Here is an 8,422-nt window from a genome sequence, read left to right on the forward strand (position 1 = left end):
GAGGAAGGGGTGTGTGAGGGGTGAGGAAGGGTGAGGGGTGTTGTGAGGGGTGAGGAAGGTGAGGGTGTGTGAGGGGTGAGGAAGGTGAGGGGTGTGTGAGGGGTGAGGAAGGTGAGGGGTGTGAGGGGTGAGGAAGGTGAGGGGTGTGTGTGAGGGGTGAGGAAGGTGAGGGGCGTGTGGGGGGTGAGAAGGTGAGGGCGTGGTGGGGGTGAGGAAGGTGAGGGGCGTGTGAGGGATGAGGAAGGTGAGGGGCGTGTGAGGGATGAGGAAGGTGAGGGGTGTGTGCGGGGTGAGGAAGGTGAGGGGGTGTGTGTGAGGGGTGAGGAAGGTGAGGGGTGTGTGAGGGGTGAGAAAGGTGGGGTTGTGTGAGGGGTGAGGAAGGTGAGGGGCGTGTGTGAGGTGAGGAAGGTGAGGGGTGTGTGAGGGGTGAGGAAGGTGAGGGTGTGTGAGGGGTGAGAAAGGTGAGGGGTGTGTGGGGGGAGTGAAAGGCGAGGGGTGTTGTGAGGGGTGAGGAAGGCGAGGGGTGTGTGAGGGGTGAGGAAGGCGAGGGGCGTGCGAGGGGTGAGGAAGGTGAGGGGTGTTGGTGAGGGGTGAGGAAGGCGAGGGGGTGTGAGGGGTGAGGAAGTGAGGGGTGTGTGAGGGGTGAGGAAGGTGGGGGTGTGTGAGGGGTGAGGAAGGTGAGGGGTGTGTGAGGGGTGAGGAGGGTGAGGGTGTGTGTGAGGGGTGAGGAAGGTGAGGGGTGTGTGAGGGGTGAGGAAGGTGAGGGGTGTGTGAGGGGTGAGGAAGGTGAGGGGTGTGTGAGGGGTGAGGAAGGTGAGGGGTGTGTGAGGGGTGAGGAGGTGAGGGTGTGTGAGGGGTGAGGAAGGTGAGGGGTGTGTGAGGGGTGAGGAAGGTGAGGGGTGTGTGAGGGGTGAGGAAGGTGAGGGGTGTGTGAGGGGTGAGGAAGGTGAGGGGTGTGTGAGGGGTGAGGAAGGTGAGGGGCGTGTGAGGGGTGAGGAAGGTGAGGGGCGTGTGAGGGGTGAGGAAGGTGAGGGGCGTGTGAGGGATGAGGAAGGTGAGGGGCGTGTGAGGGGTGAGGAAGGTGAGGGGCGTGTGAGGGGTGAGGAAGGTGAGGGGTGTGTGAGGGGTGAGGAAGGTGAGGGGTGTGGAGGGGTGAGAAAGGTGAGGGGTGTGTGAGGGGTGAGGAAGGTGAGGGGCGTGTGAGGGGTGAGGAAGGTGAGGGTGTGTGAGGGGTGAGGAAGGTGAGGGGTGTGTGTGAGGGGTGAGAAGGTGAGGGGTGTGTGAGGGGTGAGGAAGGCGGGTGTGTGAGGGTGGGGAAGGGAGGGGTGTGTGAGGGGTGAGGAAGGTGAGGGGTGTGTGAGGGGTGAGGAAGGTGAGGGGTGTGTGAGGGGTGAGGAAGGTGAGGGTGTGTGAGGGGTGAGGAAGGTGAGGGGTGTGTGAGGGGTGAGGAAGGTGAGGGGTGTGTGAGGGGTGAGGAGGGTGAGGGGTGTGGAGGGGTGAGGAAGGTGAGGGGTGTGTGAGGGGTGAGGAGGTGAGGGGTGTGTGAGGGGTGAGGAAGGTGAGGGGTGTGTGAGGGTGAGGAAGGTGAGGGGTGTGTGAGGGGTGAGGAAGGTGAGGGGTGTGTGAGGGGTGAGGAAGGCGAGGGGTGTGTGAGGGGTGAGGAAGGCGAGGGGCGTGCGAGGGGTGAGGAAGGTGAGGAGTGAGGAAGGTAAGGTGTGTGAGGAGTGAAGAAGGTGAAGGATAAGTGTAGGGGTGAGGTAGGTGAGGGGTGAGGTAGGTAAAGAGTATGGGAGGAGGAAACTTCCCCAATCTCCCAGGTTTTTTCCACATCAAAAATTTTAACAAAGTCACTCCTTCTTGGACTATTCGGTGACATTTATTGTCACAATTAAATCAGGAGGCAGCATTATCTGCTGCATCCTCACCTACCATCTGCTACACCATGGTTATATCAGACACTCTATGGCACCCTGGATTCTTATCTGTCCTGACTCATCCACCTGCTCCTGTCAGTCTTCAGATCTCAGCCCTTTCATTTGTGGCATTCAGATTTTTACAGTTTCTTCCAGACTGGACCCCTCATGGTGACCCAACACAACAGGCCTTCATTGTGCCTCCCTGGAGCAGGGCAGAAGCCTTGTCTTGCCATTATTAACAGTGTGTGTCACTAACCAAGAGCAGCCAGTTGTGACAGCTGACATCCAGAGGCTTTGAGATGGCAGTGAGCTCAGAGCATTCAAAATGTATATAAAATCTGCCACTCCCTTTCCAGCTGTAGGCAGGTGTAGACTCCCACCCGGGATGTTCTCTGAGTCATCTGTAGGGAGCTATAACCATCTGGGAATGGTCTGCCTCAAATGCAGCCCCAGCATCTGCCAGGAGAAAGTCAGGTCTTGAACTCATGAGCCTGTTGCCTCAGCCTCTGAGACACTGGGTTTATAAGCTTGCACCATTTAGACTGGCTTGATAAATATAATCTCTTGGTGAGATGTGACAGGGTTATGGACGTATAGAAGATTCACAGACAGATGGGCCTTGAGGATATCTGGCATTTTCTTTGGAGCAGATGAGGTTGGAATTTGAAGCACCAATGATCCAGCAGGGTGACCGGAGACCAGAGCAGAGGTGCTGTGGAGAAGGCAGTAATGCAAACACTCAGAGGGCAGAAGCATCCAGAACCCCGAGGGTGAGGTCTAGTTGAAAGGCTGGACATGACTGATGGGGTCTGAAGTCCATGCTCCTGCCTAAGTCATTGGCAGCAACAAAATATCACCAGCTTTTCTTGATGCCTCCCTTGACAAAACCTAGGTCCCTACACTGTAGTCAGGTGTTGCTGGAGGTTGCTTGGTTTTCCAAAGAGCTACTTGGCTTCAGTTCTTGGTGAGGTTTCCCCAAACTGACTTTTATGGCAAATGGTGGCAGTTTCTGGTTGGTCAATTAATCAAGTACTTCCTTCAGTCATTGACTTTTAGCTGGAGATTTGGACGTGTGGCTTCTTGGCCACACCCAGTAGATCTTTGAATGCCCATGTTGCTAGCCTAGTGATGGTTAGTGCTCCAGATGTAACCACAGTGGTTGTTTAGTCAGCCAGACAGACTGACATCTTTAGAGGCAGCAAAGAAAAAAAGCCCTTTGCTTGTGGAACCACAGCCCCAGACTACCACCTGAGGCCTTTCCTGGCACCCCAACTTTCCTTCCCCCAACCCATTTCCATATCCCAGCCTCCAGGACCAGCAGACATTCCCTGTGAACACAGAAGCTGAGCAGGCCAGGAAAACGGGCAACACACGACTAGCACACCCTCAAAAAATCCATAGAGGAAACAGAAACCAAGAAACAAAACCCCTACCCAACAAAGACAAATCCAGAATAAGATGTCGCGAGCTGCTATACCCCACTAGTTCTTTTGGTGAAGGAAGCGCCAAGGATTCCTCTGTTCACTATTTTTCTCATTGCTCTGATCAAATACTTGATAAGAAGCAACGTGGCGAAGGAAGAGTCTTTCTGGGCTCCCGGTTGGAAGGTACAGTCCACCACAACAGGGAAGTCATGGCAGCAAGTCAGTGAGGGGCTGGTCACATTGCATCCACAGTTAGGACGCAGACAGAGTGAACACTGGTGCTAATCCAGTGAGGAACCAGATCCTTGCAGTGGTACCAGCACATTTAATATATGTCTTCTGTCTCCATCTCCCATGCCCAGGGCAGATGTGACTAGCCCCATCCTCTCTGTCTGCTGCACAGCTCCTCCCCTTTGCTTGTCCCAGTTCTGATTGTGCGGATGCCACAGGACTTGACTCACTCACACACATGTCATACCAGAAGGCCTTTCACCTCAATAAGTAAAACATGCCTCAAAATCGCATAATACAAAAAGTCCTGTGTGAAACCTCTCATGCAGGATTTTCCAAATGTCCCTTTCATCTCAGTGTTGGGAACGAGGCCATGGGGAGAGAAGGAAATGAATCTTTTTTTATCTTCACCAAAAAGATTGTGATTGTTGCGCTTGTGCTGCAAGGGCACAATGCTCAGGGCTATTCCCAGAATGCTCCCTGTAGCTCATTAAAGTGGAAGAAGGAACCATCAGGAAGTCTGGTCGCAGACACTAAGAACATCATTGAGCAAATGAGAGTCGTGAGGGCCTGAAATGCCACACAGTTAGATGAGATGTTTCAACACCAAAGAAAGTGAGGAGAACCCTGGTGACAGGTGATGTTGAAAGGACAGATGGACAAAAACAACCAGGCACTGACTGAGCTGCTGAGATCACCTGCAGGGCCTCCTTGCAGAGGGAGATTTGTCATCCATTGCTGCAGTCCATCAGTACGTTTATTGTCTGCTCAGTTATAAGACAAGCAATAATTTGCAGAAACAAGCTTCAGGTCTCATGGTTTTGTATAAAGCAGTTCTCTTTTTTAAAGAGAGATTTTGTGTGTGTGTGTGTGTGTGTGTGTGTGTGTGTGTGTGTGTGTGTGTGTGTGTGTGTGTTTGGGTGCATGAGTAAGCATACACTCATGCACAGGTGGCCATGATGCTAGAGTGACAGTCAGTTGTAAGTCACCAATGAGTGCTGAGAACCAATCCCGGCTCCTCTTGAAAACCAGCAAGGAGTCTTAATGGCTGAGCCATCTTTCCAACCCTGAATTTTCTTATTTTTTAAGTGTGTGTGTGTGTGTACATGTAGGTGCATGCATGCCACAGCATGTCTATGGGGGGGTGGCTCAGAGGACAGTTTGTTGGACTTGGCTCTCTCCCTCCACCTGAGCACTGAACTCTGGTTGTCAGGGTGGTGACAAGCATCTTCTCCCACCGAGCCATCTTGCCATCCCATGAGGATGTGGAGAAGTGGGATGTTATCTCTTTGAAAACCTGTCCTAGCAAGGACCTGAATCACCCACTCCAATCATACCAGTGTATTTGAGGAGGGTCAGCGTGGGATGATAGACAGAACACCAGATACAGGGACCGCCACCCTCAGCTTACCAACTCTCCAGCTAAGTAAAGCCCCTCTGTGTTCCTCTGTGTTTCTCATGAAATGACAATGCAACAATTGTCTATTTTTTTTCATAGCTTACCCAACTGTAAAATAAAATAAATGAGATGGCATGTGTGAAAATGGTTTGTTTATCCACAGTGTGCTCCCCGCCCCACCCCCAACTTCTCAAGGAACTCCATCCACATCCATGGATTAGCAAATTAACGTTTACACAAATGTATATTAAAGGTCTCAGCTTTTCGAAACCTCTCTCTAAATCTCTCTCATCTCTTCTATCTTCTATCTTTCTCTATTCTTCCTCTCTCTCTCTCTCTTCTCTCTTCTCTCTTCTCTTCTCTCTCTCTCTCTCTCTTCTCTCTTCTCTCTTCTCTCTCTCTCTCCCTCTCTCTCTCTCTCTCTCTCTCTCTCTCAGCAGCTGGACCTGGGTAGACTTCAGGCACTTACAACTCAGGATATCCTTCCTGCCAGTTCAGGCATCATTCGAAGTCAGTCCACATACACACACTCTCAGGGAGCCTGTGACCACTGCTTTGCTCACTGCTGTGACCAAGCTCCCAGCAGAAGTAATGTAAGTGAGACAAGATCCATTTTGCTCATGACTTCAGAGGGTTCAGTCCATTGCAATACGGGAGTATCTGTATGATTTGGTAGTAGAGATTTAGTTGGTATTCATTGTTATTAAGTGAATATTAAATGACCACATCAAGCATTGTTGTTGGGAATGCAACAGTGACTGAGTCAAGGTTCTTGCTAACAAGAAGACAGAAAGGAATAAACATCAGTGATTTGAAGGTTAGCTGGGAGAAAACCAGCTATGAGAATAGTCACTGGGTTAGTGGTGACCAGTTCCAGGCTGTTTAACCATCATACAAGTGCTACACACGGAGGACCCAAATTACACCAGACTCTGAAGCTCTCTGGCTCCTTCCGATATTCAGTACTGCAGGCTCGGTGCTCAGGTAGAGTATTTCTAGTTCTATGTGGTCTCTAAACATAGGAGAAAGTGCCACACAGTTCAGATCTCCAGAAGAGCTAACTCATGTGCCTGTGTATGTAGTGTGGTGACAAAAGAAAAACAAATCTCAGAAAAATGAATGTTCTTCAAACTCACCATGTACTGTTCTGGTTTCCTTGATAAAATACTTTGAGAAAATGCAACTTAAAGAAATAAAGTATATTTTCGCCGGGCACAGTCTCACATGCGTATAATCCCAGGACTCTTGGAGGCAGAGGCAGGCAGATTTCTGTGAGTTTGTAGCAAGCTTGGTCTACAAATTGAGTCTAGGACAGCTAAGGCTAACATAGAGACACCCTGTCTTGAAAAACCAAGAAGAAAGCACTTGGGAGGCAGAGGCAGGCAGATCACTGTGAGTTAGAGTCTACAAAACGAGTCCAGCACAGCCAAGACTAACACAGAGAAACCCTGTCTCAAAGAAAAACCAAGGAGGAGGAGGAAGGAACAAATTTATTTGACTTACACTTCATCACACGTCATCAGGGCACAGTCCATCACAGGGTAGGAACTGAAGTAGGAACTTGAAGCAGAAACAAATGCTGCTAAATGGCTTCTTCACAGACTCACGGTTAGCTAGCATGCTTACGCATGCCAGGTTTACAAGCCTAGGGAATAGTACCACCCACAATGAGTGGGGCTTCCTTTATCAATTAATATTCAAGATAGGTCCCCACAAGACAATCTGATCTAGGAAAGCCCCGATTAAGATTCCACTCTCAGCCAGGCATGGTGGCACATGCAGAGGCAGGCAGATATCTGTGAGTTCGAGGCCAACCTGGTCTACAAAGCGAATCTGGGACACTGGGACCGCCAGAGCTGTTACACAGAGAAACCTGGACTCGAAAAGCCTAAAAAAAAAAATTCCTTTCTCGAGTGACTTAGGTTTAGTAAAGTAAATGTAGCAAGTATGTGTAGGTGGAGGAAGTAAAAAGCTTGTGCAGAAGACATATGCAAGAATGCAGCGTGACTGCAGCTGGCAGTCAGCTGTTACCAACGGCTTGTGGAGAGGACGCCCACAGTAGCCGTGTTGGAGGCTACACATGGGCTCAAAACAGCTTTCCCAATCCCCAAGGCTGATCTGTCTACAGCCACACCCAGTGACAGAGACCAACAGTGTATCCCCGGACTGACAGCTTCCCCTGGGTAATTAGCCAGCTACCTGGTGGCAGTTCATTACACTGAACCCCTTCTGACCCAGACGGTACTAGTCTGTGCCCAAGACACACCAGGGATAGGGATTAGCCTCGAGTTCATTCGGTGCTTCTGCGGGAACCACCAAGGCCTTTCCCACTAAAATTCTCACTACATTGCTTCTGACGAAGGACATCACTTCATAGCAAGTGAAGCGACACGAGGAGCCGATGCTCGTAAGAAGCAGCTGTTCCTACCGAATTCTCCTCAGTCTGACTTGATACAACAGTGAAATTTTATTTTTGAAAAGTCAGTGGCTGAACCAGCTAAGTGGCGGTGGATGTCCTGTGAGGGTGACGTTTTCTTCAGGTTACGGCGCTAATTCCTTGGTAGAATCCTCGGCTCCAGAGTGAAGTGGCAGAAATGGGAGCAGCACTTCCGTCTTGGCCCATGTCCGCTCCAGGCAAAGCTTTTTTGTCTCTCTTGCCGGTGGCCTCTCATCCTCAGCAGGTCTGTGCTCTATTGATAAAGAAAGGTCTTGTGAGAAAGTCATATCCCACTCTCCACTCAAGTGTGGAGACTGTTCTGACCATTGGCTAGATCTGGGTAGGGGTTTAAAGTTTACCGCCTATATTGTCCTTGGCTGGTGCCTTAGTTTGAGCGGAACCCCTGGGCCCAAATCTGCCTATCATAATGTTCTTCTTGTAGGTTTCTAGGACCCTCTGGATCCTTCTACTTTGCCATTCTCCCATGCTTCTCTCATTTAGAGTCCCAATAGGATGTCCTCCCCTCTGTCCCAGTTCCCTGGTGCCTCACATTTGACCACGTCCCCTGGAGGGGGAGACCTGGTGGCACTCAGAGGAAGGACAGCAGGTTACAGAGAAGAGACTTGATACCCTATGAGCATATACAGGGGGAGGTAACCCCCCCTCAGGAACAGTCATAGGGGAGGGGAATAAGGGGAAAAGGGGAGGGAAGGAAGAATGGGAGGACACAAGGGATGGGATAACCATTGAGATGTAACAAGAATAAATTAATAACAAAAAAATTTTTTAAAAAAGAAAGAAAGGTCTTGTTTGTGAAGAGGAGAGGGCTCTCACCAGGAGATGCTGCAGCTACTTCGTTGAATTGGAAATCATGATTTATCATCCAGTCACTCAAGCCTCTTGGCTCTGAGTCTATGGACAAAGAGGGAGTAATATTGACTGGAATGCTGGGTCTCCGTTTCCAAGAATAAATTAAGTTTCCTCTATACAGTAAGGCTAAGAAACCATATGCTTG

The sequence above is a fragment of the Acomys russatus genome, chromosome 15, assembly GCF_903995435.1.
Source record: "Acomys russatus chromosome 15, mAcoRus1.1, whole genome shotgun sequence".
Taxonomy (NCBI): Eukaryota; Metazoa; Chordata; class Mammalia; order Rodentia; family Muridae; genus Acomys; species Acomys russatus.